This window comes from Panthera pardus, unplaced genomic scaffold (assembly GCF_024362965.1).
Source record: "Panthera pardus isolate Hobbes unplaced genomic scaffold, ASM2436296v1 HiC_scaffold_6, whole genome shotgun sequence".
In the NCBI taxonomy this organism is placed as follows: domain Eukaryota; kingdom Metazoa; phylum Chordata; class Mammalia; order Carnivora; family Felidae; genus Panthera; species Panthera pardus.
In genome coordinates this window covers 70938513-70963298 of record NW_026526991.1, presented here as the reverse complement: position 1 = coordinate 70963298, position 24786 = coordinate 70938513, and the positions used below count along the sequence as shown (strand labels likewise).

The 24786-nt window shown below is 38.6% G+C and overlaps 1 long non-coding RNA gene across 1 annotated transcript in view; it reads right to left on the bottom strand.

The window, feature by feature from the left end:
- LOC109268848 (uncharacterized) overlaps nt 1-19773 on the bottom strand; it is an 82575-nt gene extending 62802 nt beyond the window's left edge. Inside the window, exon 1 of the long non-coding RNA XR_002080826.2 lies at nt 19667-19773. This is a non-coding gene — a long non-coding RNA (uncharacterized LOC109268848). The remainder of the gene's footprint in view (nt 1-19666) is intronic.
- Between the last annotated feature and the right edge of the window lie 5013 nt (nt 19774-24786).

The window sequence follows — 24786 nt, the reverse complement described above, 5'->3', positions numbered from 1 at the left end:
GACAGCTCAGAGCCTGGAGCCTGCTTTGGATTCTGTGTCTCCCTCTCTCTCTTTTCCCCTCCCCCAGTCACACTTTGTCTCAAAAATAAACACTTAAAAAAAATTAATTATGTACCAATCTCTCAAGAAAGAATGAGCATGGCTTCTCCTTAGAACACCCCTTCTTTGATCAAAACCCTTGCCATATACCAGGTATGTGCCCTTGGGTGAGTAAAAGTACTGGAAATAAAGAGTAGTGTTCCAGAGGGTCCACTAGCAAAATATTTCCCTACCCAGATGCAAAAGAATTGGCTACTAATGACCTTGCATGATTTAAGGAAGGCCATGCAAATTTCCCCTCCTCCTGGCCCCAAGTACACCAATTCAGCCCTATCCTCCTTCCCCAACTTATTTGTGACTAATCTCAAATTCTAGAACTGAAGTTTCATTGAATAGGCCTTCTTTGCAAGGAAAATTCAATTTTTAAATTTGTAAACACCTCGGAAAAAACAACAAATTAGGTTGCTAACAACACAGTAGTATTGTGAGGGAACTAGGTATGTAGAAAAGGGTTTGGAATATGTGGGATACATCCTTCTTTTTCCTCTCTGAAGTATTTTTCCTCAGCCTGAACTTTGAGCCCAATAGAGAATGAAATGTCCTTAGATCCTTGGATTCATCAGAGACTCTTAGAGAACGAACAAGGTATAGGTGTATGGGGAGGATGGGAGAAGGGCATGCATAAGGAGGAAGAGGAAAAATGTCAGAGCCTACACATTTGAATTTCTGCTATACGCCAAGCTAGATCGCTTTGCCTTTTAATACCACAGAAATAAGAGACACCTGTAGACAGTCCACAAAGAAGATCCTTGTAACAATATCTTAGGAAGCCTCAGACAGAACTCAGGAACAGAAAAATAAATAGAGGAGTTTAAGCACAGTTAGTTTCATGCAGGAACATAAATTCAGCAGGGACAAGACATGAAACACACCTATGGTTCAAACATACCACTGAGTATCTAGACTATTTCCTGAAATGAGCTTCTTGGATATAAATAGCAAAGTAATACAAATATACATACTTTTTACTTACCTAACTTAAATGGTTCCTGGACTCTGCTTTAAACTGAATCTGAAAATACAATGCACTTGGTTGAGCAAGGGTTGCTTTTTGAACCTTAATGAACATTATGGCTAATGGAAGTATGCCTTAAAATTCTATGTAGAGACAAAATAGTGAAAAGGAGTGTTTTCTTATTGATAATCTCTTCTGTTGTTATTTGTATTTTACATGTAGACAAATATTTCACAGGTTAATAAGAAAACATACAGCAACAGTTAATAACTTGGTTACCATTCTTAACCAGATTAAAAGGGATTTCATTTAACAAGTGCATCATTAGTTTATTTATGATAATGAATGACTGCAATGTTCTCTTGGGTATTAGAAAATTTAGAAAATTTTCACATGGTATAAAAAGATAATTTTAAAAGCTTTTATTTCACCACATAGAAATAAATATTTTAGCATTTTGACGTACTTTCTTCTACAATTTTTCCCGGGAGTTTGAGTGTAAAGCTGGTTTTCCGAAGATAGCGGTTATTTTCTTTTAGATGTGCCATCATCCTGATTTGACCAAGTAAATGTTCAAATAATCATAATCACTGAAAAGATATTTGATCAGGTTTAGGAATAATTGTTAAGTTTTAAGTGTAATATTAGTAAAGTTATGTTTTAAAGATTAGAAAGTAAATTTCAATAGTTGGAATGGTATGAGCTCTTGGATTCGCTTTACAATAATGCAGAGCGGGATGAAGTGATACAGTCTAGGAGTTAACAAGTGAAGATGAGTAAGGGATACATGGCCTTTCATATACCATTTTTTAATGAAAAGTTTACAATATTTTAAGTTATAGTCTATGATTGCTGGTATGTTATATATCCATTTATCGACACCTTTAACTTCACTACTTATAACTTAGCTTCTATACTTATTTATGTTTATGCCAGTTTTACTTGTTAAGAGCAGAAATAGGTTTGTAATGTCACTCAAACCATTATGTTTGGCTAAATTTTTTCCAAGGTCCAAGGTTTTTTGTTGGTTTGTTTTTGTTTTGTTTTGCTTTATCCTGCAATTAGGTTATTTATTCTAATAATATATGTCCTTTCTCTTTCTTCATTTACATGCATGTAATATTTTATTGACATGTTTCTGGTCCCACTTAATTTTTTGCCTCAGGTTTTAACTCCAACACTTACTTTTTCTTTTTGTTTTTGCTGGATAATTCTTGAGAATCGTTTTGTTGTTCTGGTTGTTGTTTAAATTCTCTGGCACTTTGTCTTTAGATTTTCTGCTTAAGAAACTTTTTAAAATAACCATGATTATTATTAAATTGAGGAGTAAAACTGACAACTGTTTTCTTTCATAAATTCCATGTTTAAAATTGTAGTTCTCATCTTGAAATTTTTATTTTTTTACAAACAATATGTGATGGATTCACATGTATATACATACATGTATAAACATAGGGACTTATTTTCTTTTAAACTCTGCAGAAATATGGTAGTTATGTAAACTCCTTTTAATTCTATTAGTAATAGAATTTAAGTACTGTAAAACATTCCTTAAACATTAACATTGTATCCATAAAATTGAAATCAAGAAATGAAAGGTTTAGCTTAACTTTATCCTATATAAAATGAAAAATTCAATAGATTTTTATTTCTCTCACCACACCCTACTCATTACTATTTTTGGATGATGTAATATAGGGTGTGGTTTCAAAATGCTATTATTAAATTATTTACAAAGGAATCTTACCTTCTAGGTTGTTTTGATTTACAATTCATTTCTGTAGAATGCATAACAAAAATCTAGATAACATGTTTTATTAACTTTGATCCTTATCTATAATTTTACATTATGGCATATCTTTTATATGAAACTTTAGTGTTTATATTGTAAAGTATTATAAGACACAGAATTCCAATCTCACTTTGTATCCTTAATTTCTAAAACTATATTACTAATAGAATTTATTATCTTCAAAAGATTCTATATGAAACTGTAAGAGGGAACACTGCCCTACTCATTCTATGAGGCCAGAAATACTCAAATACCAAAACCAAAGACATTACAAGAAAAAAAAGCTACATAAAAAAATAAAATAAAGTAAAAGAAATTTTAAAAAAAAGCTGCAGACTAATTTGTAAACTTAAGAATTTTGCATTTAAGACAATTTAGCAAATGGAATCCAGAAATAAGTTTTATCAGATAATATACCATCACTAAGTAGGATTCATCTCAGAGATACAAGGCAGTTGTATCATTTGATAATAAATCAATGAAATTTACCATATTAACAAACTGGAGGGGAAAAGCATGTTTTCTCAGTAGATACAGAAAACCATTTGTAAAAACTTAACAGTCATTCATCATAAAAAATAGTAAACTAGGAATACAAGGGAACTTCCTCAACCTGATAAAGGCCATTCAATATAAACCTACAGCAACATATTTAATGATTTTCTACTGTAAAACAAGGAAGTTGGCTTTCATCCTTAGATGGATTGGGAAGGTAGAAATAATACTATTTTTATTCATAAACGATATAATCATCTATGTGTAAAATCCTAAGGAACTCACAAAGAAACTAGAAATGAGAGTCTAGCAAGTTTATAGAATATAATTATGAGGTCAATTATCTCTCTTGATCTATAATTTCAAAGCAATTCCAACCAAACTCCCAGAAAGTTGCATCTACAATAAATGGGTGAAGGATCCTGGGAAGATGGCGGAGTAGGAGGACGCTGGGCTCACTGCGCGTCCTGCTGATCACTTAGATTCCACCTACACCTGCCTAAATAACCCAGAAAACCGCCATAAGACTAGCAGAACGAAGACTCCGGAGCCAAGCGCAGACAAGAGGCCCAAGGAAGAGGGTAGGTAGGGCCGAGAGGCGGTGCGCGCTGCACAGACTGGCGGGAGGGAGCCGGGGCAGAGGGGCAGCCCACCGGCCAAGCAGAGCCCCGGAGTCTGGCTGGCAAAAGCGGAGGGGCAAGCGGGACTGGACATCTGGAAGGTTATAAGCTAACAGCTCTGCTCGGAGAACGGGAGGGCTGGAGGACAACGGGAGGGAGAGTTGCTGAGCCCCTGACTGACAACAGAGCTCAGCTTGGCGGGGAACAAAGGCGCTCGCCAGCGCCATCTCCCTCGCCCATCCCCCAGCCAAAATACCAAAGGGAACCAGTTCCTGCCAGGGAACTTGCTTGCACCATGCAAACACCCAACGCTGTGCTTCTGCGGATCCATCCCTCCAGCAGGTCTGACTCCCTCCGGGTGCCGCAGGGCCCCTCCAGAAGCAGATCTCTGATGGAAAAGCGAACTGAGCCTGCCCCTCCCGCCCCTGTGCACCCTGCCGATCCACCCCAGCTAATACGCCAGATCCCCAGCACCACAAGCCTGGCAGTGTGCAAGTAGCCCAAGTGGGCCACGCCACCCCAGTGAATCCTGCCCCTAGGAGAGGGGAAGAGAAGGCACACACCAGTCTGACTGTGGCCCCAGCAGTGGGCTGGGGGCAGACATCAGGTCGGACTGCGGCCCCCGCCCACCAATGCAAGTTATTCAAGACAGCACAGGGGAAGTGCCCTGCAGTCCCACACCACTCCAAGGACTATCCAAAATGACGAAACGGAAGAATTCCTCTCAGAAAAACGTCCAGGAAATAACAACAGCTAACGAACTGATCAAAAATGATTTAAACAATATAACAGAAAGTGAATTTAGAATAATAGTCATAAAATTAATCGCTGGGCTTGAAAACAGTATAAAGGACAGCAGAGAATCTCTTGCTACAGAGATCAAGGGACTAAGGAACAGCCAGGAGGAGCTAAAAAATGCTATCAACGAGTTGCAACATAAAATGGAGACAACTACGGCTCGGATTAAAGAGGCAGAGGAGAGAATAGGTGAATTAGAAGATAAAATTATGGAAAAAGAAGAATCTGAGAAAAAGAGATAAAAAAAATCCAGGAGTATGAGGGGAAAATTAAAGAACTAAGTGATGCACTAAAGAGAAATAATACACGCATAATTGGTATTCCAGAGGAGGAAGAGAGAGGGAAAGGTGCTGAAGGGGTATTTGAAGAAATAATAGCTGAGAACTTCCCGGATCTGGGGAAGGAAAAAGGCATTGAAATCCAAGAGGCACAGAGAACTCCCTTCAGACGTAACTTGAATCGATCTTCTGCACAACATATCATAGTAAAACTGGCAAAATATAAGGATAAAGAGAAAATTCTGAAAGCAGCTAGAGATAAACGTGCTCTAACATATAAAGGGAGACCTATAAGACTCATGACCGATCTCTCTACTGAAACTTGGCAGGCCAGAAAGGAATGGCAGGACATCTTCCATGTGATGAACAGAAAAAATATGCAGCCGAGAATCCTTTATCCAGCAAGTCTGTCATTTAGAATAGAAGGAGAGATAAAGGTCTTCCCAAACAAACAAAAACTGAAGGAATTTGTCACCACTAAACCAGCCCTACAAGAGATCCTAAGGGGGATCCTGTGAGACAAAGTACCAGACATCGCTACAAGCATGAAACCTACAGACATCACAATGACTCTAAACCCATATCTTTCTATAGTAACACTGAATGTAAATGGACTAAATGCACCAACCAAAAGACATAGGGTATCAGAATGGATAAAAAAACAAGACCCATCTATTTGCTGTCTACAAGAGACTCATTTTAGACCTCAGGACACCTTCAGATTGAGAGTGAGGGGATGGAGAACTATTTATCATGCCACTGGAAGTCAAAAGAAAGCTGGAGTAGCCATACTTATATCAGACAAACTAGACTTTAAATTAAAGGCTGTAACAAAAGATGAAGAAGGGCATTATATAATAATCACGGGGTCTATCCATCAGGAAGAGCTAACAATTATAAATGTCTATGCGCTGAATACAGGAGCCCCCAAATATATAAAACAATTACTCACAAACATAAGCAACCTTATTGATAAGAATGTGGTCATTGCAGAGGACTTTAACACCCCACTTACAGAAATGGATTGATCATCTAGAAACACGGTCAATAAAGAAACAAGGGCCCTGAATGATACATTGGATCAGATGGACTTGACAGATATATTTAGAACTCTGCATCCCAAAGCAACAGACTATGCTTTCTTCTCGAGACCACATGGAACATTCTCCAAGATAGATCACATACTGGGTCACAAAACAGCCCTTCATAAGTATACAAGAATTGAAATCATACCATGCATACTTTCAGACCACAATGCTATGAAGCTTGAAATCAACCACAGGAAAAAGTCTGGAAAACCTTCAAAAGCATGGAGGTTAAAGAACACCCTGCTAAAGAATGAATGGGTCAACCAGGCAATTAGAGAAGAAATTAAAAAACATATGGAAACAAATGAATATGAAAATACAACAATCCAAACACTTTGGGATGCAGCGAAGGCAGTCCTGAGAGGAAAATACATTGCAATCCAGGCCTATCTCAAGAAACAAGAAAAATCCCAAATACAAAATCTAACAGCACACCTAAAGGAAATAGAAGCAAAACAGCAAAGACAGCCTAAATCCAGCAGAAGAGAAATAATAAAGATCAGAGCAGAAATAAGCAATATAGAATCTAAAAAAAACTGTAGAGCAGATCAACGAAACCAAGAGCTGGTTATTTTTTTGACAAAATAAACAAAATTGATAAACCTCTAGCCAGGCTTCTCAAAAAGAAAAGGGAGATGACCCAAATAGATAAAATCATGATGAAAATGGAATTATTACAACCAATCCCTCAGAGTACAAGAAATTTTCAGGGAATACTATGAAAAATTATATGCCAACAAACTGGACAACTTGGAAGAAATGGACAAATTCCTAAACACCCACACGCTTCCAAAACTCAATCAGGAGGAAATAGAAAGCTTGAACAGACCCATAACCCGCGAAGAAATTGAATCAGTCATCAAAAAACTCCCAACAAATAAGAGTCCAGGACCAGATGGCTTCCCAGGGGAGTTCTACCAGACGTTTAAAGCACAGATAATACCTATCCTTCTCAAGCTATTCCAAAAAATAGAAAGGGAAGGAAAACTTCCAGACTCATTCTATGAAGCCAATATTACTTTGATTCCTAAACCAGACAGAGACCCAGCAAAAAAAGAGAACTACAGGCCAATATCCCTGATGAATATGGATGCAAAAATTCTCAATAAGATACTAGCAAATCGAATTCAACAGCATATAAAAAGAATTATTCACCATGATCAAGTGGGATTCATCCCTGGGATGCAGGGCTGGTTCAACATTCGCAAATCAGTCAACGTGATACATCACATTAATAAAAAAAAAAAAAAAAAAAAAAAGAGAAGAACCATATGATCCTGTCAATCGATGCAGAAAAGGCCTTTGACAAAATTCAGCAATGTTTCTTAATAAAAACCCTCGAGAAAGTCGGGATAGAAGGAACATACTTGAACATCATAAAAGCCATTTATGAAAAGCCCACAGCTAACATCATCCTCAACGGGGAAAAACTGAGAGCTTTTTCCCTGAGATCAGGACAAGACAGGGATGTCCACTCTCACCGCTGTTGTTTAACGTAGTGTTGGAAGTGCTAGCATCAACAATCAGACAACAAAAGGAAATCAAAGGCATCAAAATTGGCAAAGATGAAGTCAAGCTTTCACTTTTTGCAGATGACATGATATTATACATAGAAAATCCGATAGACTCCACCAGAAGTCTGCTAGAACTGATACATGAATTTAGCAAAGTTGCAGGATACAAAATCAATGTACAGAAATCACTTGCATTCTTACACACTAACAATGAAGCAACAGAAAGACAAATAAAGAAACTGATCCCATTCACAATTGCACCAAGAAGCATAAAATACCTCGGAATAAATCTGACCAAAGATGTAAAAGATCTGTATGCTGAAAAGTATAGAAAGCTTATGAAGGAAATTGAAGAAATATAAAGAAATGGAAAAACATTCCATGCTCATGGATTGGAAGAATAAATATTGTCAAAATGTCAATACTACCCAAAGCTATCTACACATTCAATGCAATCCCAATCAAAATTGCACCAGCAATCTTCTCGAAACTAGAACAAGCAATCCTAAAATCCATATGGAACCACAAAAGGCCCCGAATAGCCAAAGTAATTTTGAAAAGAAGACCAAAGCAGAAGGCATCACAATCCCAGACTTTAGCCTCTACTACAAAGCTGTCATCATCAAGACAGCATGGTATTGGCACAAAAAGACACATAGACCAATGGAATGGAATAGAAACCCCAGAACTAGACCCACAAAAGGATGGCCAACTAATCTTTGACAAAGCAGGAAAGAACATCTAATGGAAAAAAGACAGTCTCTTTAACAAATGGTGCTGGGAGAACTGGACAGCAACATGCAGAAGGTTGAAACTAGACCACTTTCTCACACCATTCACAAAAATAAACTCAAAATGGATAAAGGACCTGAATGTGAGACAGGAAACCATCAAAACCCTAGAGGAGAAAGCAGGAAAAGACCTCTCTGACCTCAGCCATAGCAATCTCTTACTCGACACATCCCCAAAGGCAAGGGAATTAAAGGCAAAAATGAACTGCTGGGACCTTATGAAGATAAAAACTTCTGCACAGCAAAGGAAACAACCAACAAAACTAAAAGGCAACCAACGGAATGGGAAAAGATATTTGCAAATGACATATCAGACAAAGGGCTAGTATCCAAAAATCAATAAAGAGCTCACCAAACTCCACACCCGAAAAACAAATAACCCAGTGAAGAAATGGGCAGAAAACATGAATAGATACTTCTCTAAAGAAGACATCCGGATGGACAACAGGCACATGAAAAGATCCTCAATGTCACTCCTCATCAGGGAAATACAAATCAAAACCACACTCAGATATCAACTCACGCCAGTCAGAGTGGTCAAAATGAACAAATCAGGAGACTATAGATGCTGGAGAGGATGTGGAGAAACGGGAACCCTCTTGCACTGTTGGTGGGAATGCAAATTGGTGCAGCCGCTCTGGAAAGCAGTGTGGAGGTTCCTCAAAAAACTAGAAATAGACCTACCCTATGACCCAGCAATAGCACTGCTAGGAATTTATCCAAGGGATACAGGAGTACTGATGCATAGGGTCACTTGTACCCCAATGTTTATAGCAGCACTCTCAACAATAGCCAAATTATGGAAAGAGCCTAAATGTCCATCAACTGATGAATGGATAAAGAAATTGTGGTTGGGGCACCTGGGTGGCTCAGTCGGTTGGGCATCCGACTTCGGCTCAGGTCATGATCTCACGGTCCGTGAGTTCGAGCCCCGTGTCGGGCTCTGTGCTGGCAGCTCAGAGCCTGGAGCCTGCTTCGGATTCTGTGTCTCCCTCTCTCTCTGGCCCTCCCCCGTTCATGCTCTGTCTCTCTCTGTCTCAAAAATAAATAAACATTTAAAAAAATTAAAAAAAAAAAAAGAAAGAAATTGTGGTTTATATACACAATGGAGTACTACGTGGCAATGAGAAAGAATGAAATATGGCCCTTTGTAGCAACGTGGATGGAACTGGAGAGTGTTATGCTAAGTGAAATAAGCCATACAGAGAAAGACAGATACCATATGGTTTCACTCTTATGTGGATCCTGCTAAATCTAACAGAAACCCATGGGGGAAGGGAAGGAAAAAAAAAAAAAAAAAAAAAAAAAGAGGTTAGAGTGGAAGAGAGCCAAATCATAAGAGACTCTTAAAAACTGAGAACTGAGGGTTGATGGAGGGTGGCAGGGAGGGGAGGGTGGGTGATGGGTATTGAGGAGGGCACCTTTTGGGATGAGCACTGGGTGTTGTATGGAAACCAATTTGCCAATAAACTTCATATATTGAAAAAAATAAAAAATAAATAAAATAAATGGTGAAGTGTGAGGAATAGTCCAAACAATTTAAGAAAAACAAGGTGAAGCAACAGAAAGACAAATGAAGAAACTGATCCCATTCACAATTGCACCAAGAAGAATAAAATACCTAGGAATAAATCTAACCAAAGATGTAAAAGATCTGTATGCTGAAAACTATAGAAAGCTTATGCAGGTAATTGAAGAAGATATAAAGAAATGGAAAGACATCCCCTGCTCATGGATTGGAAGAATAAATATTGTCAAAATGTCAATACTACCCAAAGCTATCTACACATTCAATGCAATCCCAATCAAAAGTGCACCAGCATTCTTCTCGAAACTAGAACAAGCAATCCTAAAATTCATATGGAACCACAAAAGGCCCCGAATAGCCAAAGTAATTTTGAAGAAGAAGACCAAAGCAGGAGGCATCACAATCCCAGACTTTAGCCTCTACTACAAAGCTGTCATCATCAAGACAGCATGGTATTGGCATAAAAACAGACACATAGACCAATGGAATAGAATAGAAACCCCAGAACTAGACCCACAAACGTATGGCCAACTCATCTTTGACAAAGCAGGAAAGAACATCCAATGGAAAAAAGACAGTCTCTTTAACAAATGGTGCTGGGAGAACTGGACAGCAACATGCAGAAGGTTGAAACTAGACCACTTTCTCACACCATTCACAAAAATAAACTCAAAATGGATAAAGGACCTGAATGTGAGACAGGAAACCATCAAAACCCTAGAGGAGAAAGCAGGAAAAGACCTCTGACCTCAGCCGTAGCAATTTCTTACTCGGCACATCCCCAAAGGCAAGGGAATTAAAAGCAAAAGTGAATTACTGGGACCTTATGAAGATAAAAAGCTTCTGCACAGCAAAGGAAACAACCAACAAAACTAAAAGGCAACCAACGGAATGGGAAAAGATATTTGCAAATGACACATCGGACAAAGGGCTAGTATCCAAAATCTATAAAGAGCTCACCAAACTCCACACCCAAAAAACAAATAACCCAGTGAAGAAATGGGCAGAAAACATGAATAGACACTTCTCTAAAGAAGACATCCGGATGGCCAACAGGCACATGAAAAGATGCTCAATGTCACTCCTTATCAGGGAAATACAAATCAAAACCACACTCAGATATCACCTCACGCCAGTCAGAGTGGCCAAAATGAACAAATCAGGAGACTATAGATGCTGGAGAGGATGTGGAGAAACGGGAACCCTCTTGCACTGTTGGTGGGAATGCAAACTGGTGCAGCCACTCTGGAAAACAGTGTGGAGGTTCCTCAGAAAATTAAAAATAGACCTACCCTATGACCCAGCAATAGCACTGCTAGGAATTTACCCAAGGGATACAGGAGTACTGATGCATAGGAGCACTTGTACCCCAATGTTTATAGCAGCACTCTCAACAATAGCCGAATTGTGGAAAGAGCCTAAATGTCCATCAACTGATGAATGGATAAAGAAATTGTGGTTTATATACAGAATGGAATACTACGTGGCAATGAGAAAGAATGAAATATGGCCTTTTGTAGCAACGTGGATGGAACTGGAGAGTGTGATGCTAAGTGAAATAAGCCATACAGAGAAAGACAGATACCATATGGTTTCACTCTTATGTGGATCCTGAGAAACTTAACAGAAACCCATGGGGGAGGGGAAGGAAAAAAAAAAAAAAAAAAAGAGGTTAGAGTGGGAGAGAGCCAAAGCATTAGAGACTGTTAAAAACTGAGAACAAACTGAGGGTTGATGGGGGGTGGGAGGGAGGGCAGGGTGGGTGATGGGTATTGAGGAGGGCACCTTTTGGGATGAGCACTGGGTGTTGTATGGAAACCAATTTGACAGTAAATTTCATATATTAAAAAAAAAAAAAAAAAAAAAAGAAAAACAAGGTTGGAGAATGCATCCTTCCCGAGTTCAATATTTACTGTAAAGTTAGTAACTGAGATAACATGTGATTGGCAGGAGAATAGATGTACAAATTGGAACAAAGATCCACAAGTATTTGATAAATTTTCAATACATGTTCTAAGGTAATGAGGAAGGGATAGTCCTTTCATCAAATGATGCACAGACAATGGTATCAATGTGAATAAATGAAGAAAGGTAGAGATAGAGACAAGGGGAGGAGGAAGTTTTTATCTTTACCTAACAACATACTAAACACTAAAATGGATCATAAGTTTCAGTGGAAAAACTAAAAATATTAAGTTTCTAGAAAAAATTATGAAGGAAATCTTAACTTTAGAGTAGGCAAAAATTTCTTAGATTATAAAAAGTATAAGACATAAGGAAGAAAATTGATAAATAGAACTTCATAAAAATTCACACCTTTTGCTCTTCAAATAGCACATTATGAAAGACAGGCCACCAACTGGAAGAAAATGTTTTCAAAATATATAATAAAAGACCTATTCCAGAATTCATACAGAATCTCAAAACTCAGTAATACAAAGGCAAGCAACTCAATTTAAAAATTGCATTTGAACACTTTGCCAAAGATATATAAATGGCAAAATGAATGGCAAGTAAACATATGAAAAGATGCTTAGTATTCTTAGTTATTAGGAAAATGCAAATTAAATACAATGTGAGATACAATTTCATGTGCACTAGAATAGCTGGAATGAAAAAGACTGACAATACCAAATGCCGACAAGGATAAGTATTCCAGGAACTCTCACACATTGCTGGGGGAAACACAAAACGGTATGTATATAGTCTATTTGGAAAACAGATTGGCAGTTTCTTGTAACATTGGATATTCACCTACAATATGACCTGTTAATCCAACTCCTAGGTATTTGTCAAAGACAGATGAAAACCTATGCTTACACTAAAATAAACTCCAATGTTTATAACAGGTTACTCATAATAGCCAAAATGAAAAATGTCCATCAACTCTTGGATAAACAAATCATGGTATATCCATAAAATCAAGTAGTCAGCAATAAAGAACTGCTGATACATGCAACAATAAATCTCAAGAGAATTGTACTAAATGGAAGTATATACTGTATGATTTTACTTACATCACATTCTAGTGACAGAAGTAGAGAAGAGTTTCCAGAGCCAAGAACTGGGGGAAGGAGTTAACTACCAAGGGGCATAAGGGAACTTTACAGTGCTAGAAATGCTTTATATCATGACTGTGGCACTGGCTATATACCTGTATGTATTTGTCAAAATGTACTGAAATGTAGATTTTTTAAGTGTTTCATTTTATTGTATAGGAGTTACAGCTCAATGAAACTGATTTTTTTTTCCACGAAGGCTTCTAACACAAAGACATTTTCAGACAAAAAAATAAATAAATCCTGCAAGTCACTATTACTCTAAATACATCAAACTTGAGTCACTTTACATCATCCCACAGCAACGGAGGCAAAACTAGGAGACAGGAATAAACAATTTATTAATCTTAATAAACTCAAGTATTTATTGCATAGCTATTATGTAACTGTAACATTGTGCAAGGTAACAGATATATAATAATCATAGCATTGATCTTTATCTGCCTTAAATTTTGGTTGAAAGACAAAAACAAGTACTTTTTTACCATGAGGGTGAAGGATGAAATTATTTTGGAAGTGCATGGTCCGTATAGTGGACAGAGCTGGGATTTGACCTTAGCTCATTCTTCATTTTATTAGGTAACTCAATATTTAGTCATCTGTTTGTTCAATTCAAATGCTCTTGACTGAGTGTATGCCCTGTGCCTAGGACTGCCACTGTGTGGCTTAGAGGGATACGCCCCAGTAAGCACTCCGTTTTTGTAAATAATTCATCTTCTCTGAAATTATTTGGAACCTGTTATTGAACATGGTCCCCCTTAGGTCTCCTTTCGCAAGACAGAATTGGAGAGTGAAAATGGGGACAAGTCACAAGAATGTTTTACTCCTGGATGTAAACCTCTCTGTCTGCCTTGGCTGTTCCTAGGCAACAGTTGCCCATTGTGATAATGTTCTATTCTGTTGACAGTATCCCCCAGTTCCTTCCTTTGGGGTAAGTATCAAGGGTATTTGCTGCCCCTGTCCTGCCTCAGACCCCTCCCTCCAGGCTCCTGGGCTCCGGCAGTGACCTGAGTGCTCCTCTTTGACCACTGTTCCCCATTCTCCCCATTTGCTCCCCGTCGCTGTGCAGGTGCCTTTCATCCATAGAGCATTTACTGTTGATCCTGACAACTTTTCTTTCCCTCAAAGTATTAGTGCTTTCCCTTTTATAAAAAAAAACTTTCATAGATTAATTGCTTCCTCTTTTGTTATAAGACTTCTTGGAACGTCAAATGTATTGAGGAGTACAAACTCCTTAACTCCCTTCCATCCCAGGGAATGAAGAGTCCCAGCAGACTACAGGCTTCCTCCCTAATACACTGTCTGCTTTGACAATAAATAAATAAATAAATAAATAAATAAATAAATAAATAAATAAATAACAAGTGGTTGAATGATGAGTCAGTAATTCTTATAGAAGGGAAGACTCCAATATTTTAAAAAATCCCTGTTTTAGCCATCCATAAAGTGTTTTTTTTACAAATGTGACAGTTTTACAACTACCCTTCTCTTCAAGTGAAATTCTCAGTCATGCAGTAGAGTTTTTATATATTTCTGACTATTGGTAGCTAAATACACACACACTTATCCACAATATGAATAGCTTCATACCTTTAGTTACAAACATAATCACAGATCTTTTATTTGTAAATTTCTTTGATCCTTACACATCATATTAGCAGAAAGTCCAATTTCCTACCCACTTCTTGTCTAAAAATTCTAGGGACTATTGAAAGGGCTCACTCCATTGTATCTTTTCTTAGTGCCATGGGCTTTTTATTCTTCTAAATATCCCGAGAGATAGTACTTGTCCACTACCGTGAAGGAAGATTCCATTTCCTTGGTAATCTGGTAAAGGGTGCCCTACCCATGCATGAGCTTCTATGGGTGCAGCTTTAGGCATTCATCTCTTTTACTTCAAGTTTCCCAGCAGCTACCACTACATAAACCTAGAATCCTGATACATCATTTCTTTCTGGCAACCACATGCTTTCCACTGGGGCCACTCCTCATAGCCAGAGCTATTAGAAATCTCCTTCAAAAGGACACTGCCCTCAGCAATCCCAAAGGGACTTCCTGTTCTCCTGCACACCTTGATATTGCTGGCAATTTTTCTTGTTAAAAAAGGAACCCACACACACTTCTGGTGGGACAATGCCTTCAATGGGAAAACTCATTTGTGACTGGGATGGCATTATATACTTATGTGTATAATTGACTTATATACACACTTATATATACATGTGTATATATAAGGGTGTGTTAGTTTGAGCTCCTCAATTAAAAAAAACCCTGCTAATTGAGTTAGCCACTGGTATATAATATATACCCAGCCACTGGCATAGAAGACAGTTCTCTCTCAAGAACTGTAGGAAACCAAGCAAATAAGCAACCACGATCCTGTGTGCTAAGTACTGTTTCAGAGTTTTGCATGGAATACAGATACTGGGAACAACATTCAGGAATAAATTTTACAATGGGGTAGCAAATTCAGTAGAACCATGTCACTATTGGCAGTTTTTATTCCATAACTAGGCCATGGATGCATCGCTTGATTTCTTTCTTTTGTCTTGGATTCGTGATATACTGAGAGTTGTTTTGTCTTAGAAATAAAACTTAATAAGAAAAAAACTAACAGCACATATATTCTAGTTTAATGCTTGCATCTGTATTTCTGGTATAGAGAAAAAGCATACATTAAAATCTCAACAAATAAAGATTTTATAAAGCTTAAATGGGCACATTGCATTGTGGGTAGTGTTGGTATAGGGAATATATACATTGTAAAAGTTTTTTTGTAATTTTTTAATGTTTATTTTTGACAGAGAGACGCGCACAGAGACACGTGTGCAGAGACAGAGAGAGACATACACACAGAGACAGAGAGAGACATACACAGACACACACAGAGAGACACACACAGAGAGACACACACAGAGAGACACACACAGAGAGACACACACAGAGAGACACACACAGAGAGACACACACAGAGAGACAACAAGCAGGAGAGAGGCAGAGAGAGAGGAAGACACAGAATCCGAAGCAGGCTCCAGGCTCTGAGCTGTCAGCACAGGGCCCAGTGCAGGCCTTGGGCCCACAAACCTTGAGACCATGACCTGAGCCGAAGTCGGTCGCTTATCCAACTGAGCCACCCAGCTGCTCCATCTATAAAAGGATTTTTATCTGAGTGTATTCAATTTAATTAAAACTTCTGGCACAATCAATTTGGTACACTCAACAAGATCATTCGTCAATACATGAGCTGACCACACTTCAAACACATGAATTGTTGGGGGCCCCTGGGTGGCTCAGTCAGTTAAGCATCCGATTTCAGCACTGGTCAAGATCTCTCGGGTTTGTGAGCCCGGGTCGCGCCTGGGGTGAGCCCAACTTCTCCCCACCCCCCACTCTCTGGCCCTCTGGGATTCTCTCTCTCCCTCTCTCTCTCTGTCCGTCACTCACGCCCTCTCTCAAAAAAAAAAAAAAAAAGAAAGAAAGAAAAGAAGGGGGGGGGTGGGTGTTCATAGCTTTGTAATAACAAGCCCTGAGAAGTAGCAAGCTTATTCTACTCTTTTTCATACTGGCATCTAATTCCATATAAAACACTGACAGTGGCAACTACAGCAGAAGATCCATATTGTGTCAAACCCCCTGCACACACGGACATGCCAGTCGTTTAACCGTTTTCATTATTATTGTTCTATTTTGACATGAAACTTTGACAGGAGTTAGAAATCTTGGTAGGTTTTAATTTTTTTTTTTTAGTAATAAAGGAATTATTTTTAAAGGTTTTATCGATTCGGGACTTATTATGAATGTTTACATCAAAAGCAGAGAAGAGAAAAAAAACTAAAAAACCTTGACAATTTATTAGTATATAAGGATTTTAATCCATTTTCTTGTAACCAAAAATTACTGGCCTATTTATTAGGTACTTCTGGGGACTTTATCAGCCACTGAGCAAGACCAGAAACACCCTGGAAGTGGTTTAACTCTACTCTACTTGTGAGCAAATGTGTGTGAGTAGGTCTGGAACACTACATAAACAGGTCTTTACATAAAACTTCAATGACTACATGTTCACTTAGCAGACTGTGAAACATTTTGAATGGAATAAATAACTTCATGAACTTCAGTGATTGCATGACGTCGTCTGCGGTGGGGTCAGGGAAGAGTTTGGAAAGAGATCAGGCTAATATTTACCTCTATAATCCATAACCTAATGTCTGAGGTTAGTACAATTTTCCAAACAGGAGAAGAAGATGCCCTATGTTGCCTATTGTGATTCCACTTGAAAACTTCAGCTTGATGGCTACCTCGTTTGCAAGCAGGAACATTGCTGGGGAAACAAGCAGTGCTCCAGTCACAAGCACTTATAAACCACTTAGGTCAGAATGGACGTGTGTAGGCAGTCTTGGGGGCATGTGTATGCACCTTGTTGGAAAAGGGGTTTTGGCAAGATGAGCAAGTGTTGGGCAACATGTTTATAGGATTTGCAACACAGCCTCCAGGAAAACACCGACAGCAATATTTACTCAACATTACTTTTCATTCTTTTAATGTTCTTTCTTCTAAGAAGTAAATACAAGGCGTTTGGCATTTGTTTTGTTTGGTTTTAAAGTAACAGCTACCTTGTTAAACCTCAATTTTGATAGTGCGTGCTCGTACCTCAGGTTCTACTAGTTCAGCTTCGTCAACTTGTAAATGGGAATAATTCAGAGAAACTCCCTGAAGTTAAAGCTCGAAGTGAAACCAACTTCCCAAAGTACCAGGAAATATTATTCAGAAAAAACCAAACTGCAACATTTGGTAAAACTTATTTTTCCCATCTTCTTAAACCACATTTGTTTTATTAGTATTAAAAACTACAGTGGTGTGAGGTCTGCAGCTGATAGTGGTTTGGTTCCAACCAGAGTCAGGGGCAGCTGCAAAAATACAGAAACATCTCGTCTGCTGCCATGCAAAGATTCGAGCATAACTCCTAGCAAGCCAGCTTTATTCAGACTATCTCGGGCTTATCATATAAGAATCAAAGTCACATGTCTCTGCAGGAGCCATGTTAGCTGAAAACTCTCCAGCCTAATAAGTAGAGAAACGTAACCACAAGAACCATGAGGCTTTCTACATTCGAAGGACAAATGAGTGAGGCAATCTCTTCTTACAGAGCAGTTTCTATCCCAGAAGCCTGCCCCATCCCATTCCTACAGCTCTTAATTGCCCCCTCACCTCCCTTCAAAGATTCTCCAACAAGAAATCGGTTAGGTAGTTGGTTCCAATAATACAGGGCTCTCCTCCAAGAGAGTTACCGTCTGGTCTTTGGCCTGTAGTGCTAATTCATAATCCCTAGACTAGCTTTCAAATGCTTTTGAACCCATAAGCACAACGAGAAATCCACTTTCATCCAGATCCAGTATACATATAAAACTGTAGCAAGAGCTTCTTGAAAAATATATACCTTTACTACATGGGATGCACTCTGATAGTTTCCATTTTATATTGTTTAATTTTATATGGTTTTTGCACACCACCAAACTGACTTCATTACATACAAGTACATCATGACCCACAGTTTATAAAATACTGCCAAAGTTCATTACTTTTCATGTCCAGCTGTGCATCAAAATCACCTGGGGAGTATTCTCCAAATAAGCCAAGGCTGGCGAGGGGAGAATGGGGCGTGACTGCAGACAGTTTTAAAAGGCAGACAGTTTCTCCCAATAATTTGCTGTGTGACCTTAGATAGGTTACTTAACCTCTCAAAGTTTTAATTTCCTCACTTCCAAATGACGATAGAATCTTCCATACAGATTTGTTCTGGGTATGAAATGACATTTCTAGGACAATGCTTGGTTTTGGTATGGTAAAAATGCATTATTATTTTTAATAATCTTGTGACCATACTATTTTTATAGTTAAGTTGCATTACTGATATCTAATGGGGATTTTTCACAACATGTCCTAATCTGCCTTCCACACTGTGCCTTTCCTAGAGCCAAAAGTGGATTAGAACTCAGCCACCTCATTAATACCTTGCTTGGCTACTAAATTGGAGGTGCCTCAACAAGGTAATAATGAGGTGACCAAGTCCTAACCTGATCTTGGCCCCCCCCAAATGTATTAATGAGGTGACCAGGTTTTAACCTGTTCTCGGCCTCATGGATATATTGGTTTTCAAAGTAAGTGAGAACCTGTTTTTAAAAGGCTATTAAAAACATCAAATCATGAACCTAGGTGTTTTTTTTTTAAGAGAACATGAATAAGAGATACAAAGGAAAGAACTAGACAGAGTTCATTAGAAACTCCTAATATTAGTCTCTCACGTTGCCCTGTACCAATTTTCCTGAAGAACTAACATGGATTGCAATTCACGTTAAGTAAATATTTGGGCTTTTCCAGTGAACACTTTTCAATTTAACACAATATTCTATATCCATAGGTCCTAAATTGAATCCTGTAACAAAGATTTATCGAAAAGCCAACACTAACCACACTCAATTCAGAACTATGAGAACACTAAGAAAATGTGAAATGTAGTCCCTTCCCTCAAAGTGCTTGTAGTCCACTTGACAGAAAGAACTTACAAAGATGGGGATTAATAGAAACTTGGCTGCATAGTAAGACCACCAGATCGGGAGGCGATTGCCATTGAAAAGAGCATGTTACTCACGTTCGCAAGCAGCGGGGAGGGCACACACGTCAAGAAACCCCACACCAGGAAGCGTCCGTGAGGAGGCAGGGAGGTAGAGACACTGTGGGCGAGAGGCTTTATTGCAGTTCCTCCAGGAAGAAACAGGTGAGGCTGGGTAAGCAGGTTTAGGATTGACTAGTTTGAATAATTTTAGCATATTTAAGACATAGGTGCTCTCCGTAGTTGTCTGGTACCTGGCCCTGGGGTGTAGGTAGATAGTGGTCAGAGTGTGAAAGCCCAACAAAGGAAGTGATTGGAGGGCTGGGCTCTGAATTGGTTGGTTTGTTTTTGAAAAGCCCTCTTGCAGGGCAATTGTTTACCATTTCTAGGAACTGGCTACACCTGGGGGAGGTGGTCTCTCCAACAAAGCCCCAGATTTCAAAGCACCAGAATACATAAAACAAAAGACATGGTTAATACAGAAACAACCCAAAACTTGGAAAATGTTAACAACATAATTTACCACTAACGTGTGTATCAAATGCCAAAAGAATTGAGGAATTTAGAGAGTTGTCAACTTTGACTATACATTGGAATCACCCAGAGGATTATAAAAGTACTGCTCGAGTCCCTATCTTAGACTCTGACTTAGGTTAGGGTGCAGCTGGGCATCAGGAGCTTTAAGAGCTTTCCAGGTGACTCTAATGTATAACCTAAGGTGACAACCACTAATTTAGAGCAAGTGTGAACAGGACAGGTGGTGGAAGTGTATTTGGACCTTGAATGCTCCAAAGCTGGTCACTTTTGCCTCATCCTTTGCAGTAGAGAGGAGGGGAAAGAGAGAAGGAAAATAATAAAGAATAATGGATTGAACATGTATCAAGGAACCACTACATAGCAGGTCCATTTTAGGTACTTCAAATACATTATCTAACTTTCTCCCTCAAAGCATAAAACAAAAATATAAAATTCTTTCATTTAACCGAAAGGAAACTGAAACTCAGAAAGGGTAAATGATTTGGGGTGCCTGAGGGACTCAGTGGATTAAGCGTCCAACTCTTGATTTTGGCTCAGGTCATGACCTCATGAACCGTGAGATCAAGTCCCACATTGGGCTCTGCTCTTACAGCGTAGAGGATCCCTGCTTGGGATTTTCTTTCTCTTTCTCTGCCTCTCCCTCACTCTCTTTCCCTCAAAATAAATAAACATTTCAAAAAAAAAGGGTAAATGATTTGCCTACATCCACAGCTAATATGTTGATAAGTTCATATCTCTTCTCTTCCAAATTTGAATCTAGTTATTTTTTTAAAGATGAAATACTGCTTTCTCTCCAAGTAACCAATATTTTTCCTATTTGATAAACCAAACATTGTTTTTCTGTGTATCCAATTTTAAATACTTCTTGTCTTGCCCAAACAACAATTTATTATTATTACAGAGAAATCTTTGAACCTTGACATAAATGATAATCTTTCTTTGGTCTAGCATCTCAGTTTCCCTTAGGCTTTACCCCACTCTTATCCCATCTGGTTAGGGCTGGCCGGGGAGTGAAGGTAGGGGACATAGGATCGGGGTTTATCTAACCATGGCACTCTACTATTTGATCTATAACGATTAGGCTAAGGGATGGTCACATGACATAAGCTGAGTCAATCGGTGTGCTTGCACTGAGACTGCAAAGGTAGATGCTGGAGAGAGTGTGTTTATTTCTTGAGGCTTGTAGGCTCTAAGCACAGAGGCCAGACCTTCCTTGAGATCCTAAGGCATGAGAGAATGAGGCCAACAGGAAGAGAGATGAAAAAACAAATAGATGTTTAGTAGATCCTAGAGATGGATAAGCTGCTATTATTGTTTGAGCTTCTGGATTTAATCAGGCTTAAATGCAAACATCTCCACCCATGGGCTTAACGACTGTATGAGCCAATAAATTTCCTTTTTACTTAAGATGTTTTGAATTGCTTTTCTGTTATTTGCAACTGTTACTTGCACAATGAGATGTTTCCAGAAAAAACACATTATTTGGGGCACAGGCCTATTCAATTTGATGAAGGTACTCAGTGAATGAAATCAAGAACAGTTTGAACAAGGGTGTGCTTTTCTTCTTATATGGACAACTATTGCCTTGCAGTTTGCAGGTTCTCCAGACCAAAGTGTAATAGAAGACCGTACTGCAAGTTCAAAGTCAGTGATACATTATTTTGGAATGGTCCTTGAGGAAAGAAGACTGAGATCACAATGACATATCAGCCAGTCAGTTAAAATTAATTACTAATCATCTGCTGTGTGTCAGGAAATGTGAATTTTATGGGGAGGCTCCAAAGATAAAGAGGACGTTTCAAGAAGCTCACTGCTTGTGGGGGAAATATGGACCCAAAAAAACCACTGCTAAAAGGTAGCACTGGTAAGTTGCCAAATCTACAGCATGAAAATATGTTAGGGCTATGTACGTTCAAAGGAGTGAGCAAGAGCTGTAAGAGGGAAGTGGTCAGGAGCACTTTTTCTTTTTTTTGAAAAAGGACTGTGTAGGCTGACCTGTGCCTTGCAGAATGGGAGGATTTAGCAGAGAGATTATCTTTGCCTACAAAGAGAAAATTCCGTATAACATACTTGAGCTATATCTGAAGAATCTAATACTAGATTCTAGTAGTTTAAGAATCTAATACTAGACCAAAGGAAATAGAATCTAAGGTAGCATAAAAAAACATCTCTTTACATCTACCCCATACCATTATTTCCTGGTTTTTATTCCTTAAAATGGAAAAGAAAAAACCCAGCTTTATTAATGTTACATAATGATCAAGACAAGCCATAATCCTTGCCTGCTAGGGGTTTCAATCTATTTAGAAACTTCAGGAAAGTAGACAAATCATGTTTTGAGTAATACCTCTAGGAAAGGGCACCTAATTCAGATTAAAGAAGGTCAAAGTAGAATGCTTAGAAAAAGCAGCATCTGAACTAAAACTTTAGGGGTGCTTCGGTGGCTCTGTTGGTTAAGCATCTGACTCCTGATTTTGGCTCAGGTCATGATCTCACAGCTCATGAGATCCAGCCCCATGTCGGGCTCTGTGCTGGTAAGCGTGAAGCCTGCTTTGGCATCTTTCTCCTCCTTCCCTTTCCCTCCCCCCCCACCCCTTGCCCTCTCTCTCTGTCTCTCAAAAACAAATAAACTTAAAAAAAGTAATAAACTAAAATTTTACTGAAAGTCAAGAAGTTAGCAAAGATTCTAAAATGAGAAAAAAAAGTGTGACATATGTATTATATATCAAAAGAAGTTCAAAGAGGTGATAGCAAGGTACCTGTAGGAGTAGAAGGAAGAGGTTTATACTCTGTAGATGAAAAAAAGGCAGAGAGCAGCTGTTTTCCAAGAACCTGGGCCTTTGGGGTCCCCTGACATACCTTCAGGGAATCTGTGAAGTCATATAATTTTTATAATAATGCTAGTATATTATTTGCCTACAAAAGCTCATTTTCTCATGAGTATACACTCATAGTGGAGATTTCTACTGTACATTTGGCAGATCTGCATAAAAGAATGAACCACTATGTTCCAAATAACAAGTCATGATGTTATAAAAATCATGCATGGATAAAAACACATATATTCAAGGTGCAAGATAGGCCAATGTAACAGAGTGCAAAAAAAATCATGAATATAGTGTCAGATTCTATATGGTAACTAATCTTTAAGAAACTTCCAGTTTTTGAATAGTATGATAGGATAGTCATAATTATTTAAAATGGCTATCAAAATACTCCTTCCTTTTCCAACTCTGTATGTGTGAGACCAGATTTTCTTCATATACTTCAACCAAAATAACACATCACAACAGATTGAATGAAGAAGCAGATATGACAATCGAAGCAGATATGACAATCTAGCTAACTTTTGTTAAGCCAGATCTTGCGAAGATGTTCAAAGTATAAAACAATTCTACTCTTACAAGTAATTTTTGTGTGTGTATGGCGCGGGGGGGAGGGATATAAGAAAATGTTTATTACTGTTCCTTAAATTGAACATTTCAATCTTTTTTTGTTTTAACTTCTACTATGGTAAATATAGATAGATATAACCCACTTAAGCTCTCTAGGGTCCTCATAATTTTTAAAAGTATAAAGGGATTCTGAGACCAAAAGTTTGAGAATGGTGGCCACAGAGCATGTCATAGGGATTCTGTTTCATATCTCCCCGAGATCTCTTCTTTGTGTGTGTGTGTGATTGACGCACACTCAGTAAGCTCATCAATAAATGTTGAGTCAGTTCACTCCCACCCATTCACTGTTTCCAACTGCCCATTGTTGTAAGCCTGAATGAATAAATAGATGTAGCTTTCACATCACTACCAGGTTCTATTTGTCCTGAATCCTCATTTCCCATTGATAATGCGTCAGAAGTAATCGCTGCTATTATGACAATTTAGGAGAATCATGTAAGGATCAATAAACAAGATCAAATTCACAAATGCGTCTGTATCTCCGCAGAGCACTCTGTCTTGCTAAAAACTGAAATTAATGGGGGAGACAGCACTGTTTCTCTGTGCTTTTGAGTGTTTTACATTATAAGAGGCAAGACCTTAAGAATTTAAAAACATTAGAATATTTAAAGGTAGCAAAAGTTATGACTTGTTCTCCAACTCTGAACCAAATACTTGTGGAAAAGATTATAATGAATAATCCCTTATCTTTGGGGTGGGGGGGGAATGCCTGATTTCTTTCTCGGCTTTGAAGTCTCTGATGATTTCTGGCTGTTTGCCCTACATTTTGATCTTTGGATAAGGATGCTGTCCTCGGGGCTCCTTCCCTTCTGAGGTCCACCAGGAATGTCTGTCTGAAGGCTTTGGCTGGGATTTTATATTTAACACTTGGCGGGTAAATGATGCTGGGAAAAGTGTAAGCATCCACCCACATGCAGGCTCTGTGACCTTCTGCAGAAAGATGGTTTGGATGTGGAATAGAGTGGCGCAGGGGCAAGAAGTGACATTTACAGCAAGGACTCAGAGCAGGCTCTGCCTCTCACCTCCCTCCTGGCCTGTGCTAGGAGGCCCCGGCTTCTGCTCAGTGGGCTGGTTCAAAGAAGGCATTAGACTGCCCTTTGGAAAAGGTACAGTCCTCTCCTTACAACTGAGTTGAGATGACCTCATTCTTTTCAGTTATAAATTTTG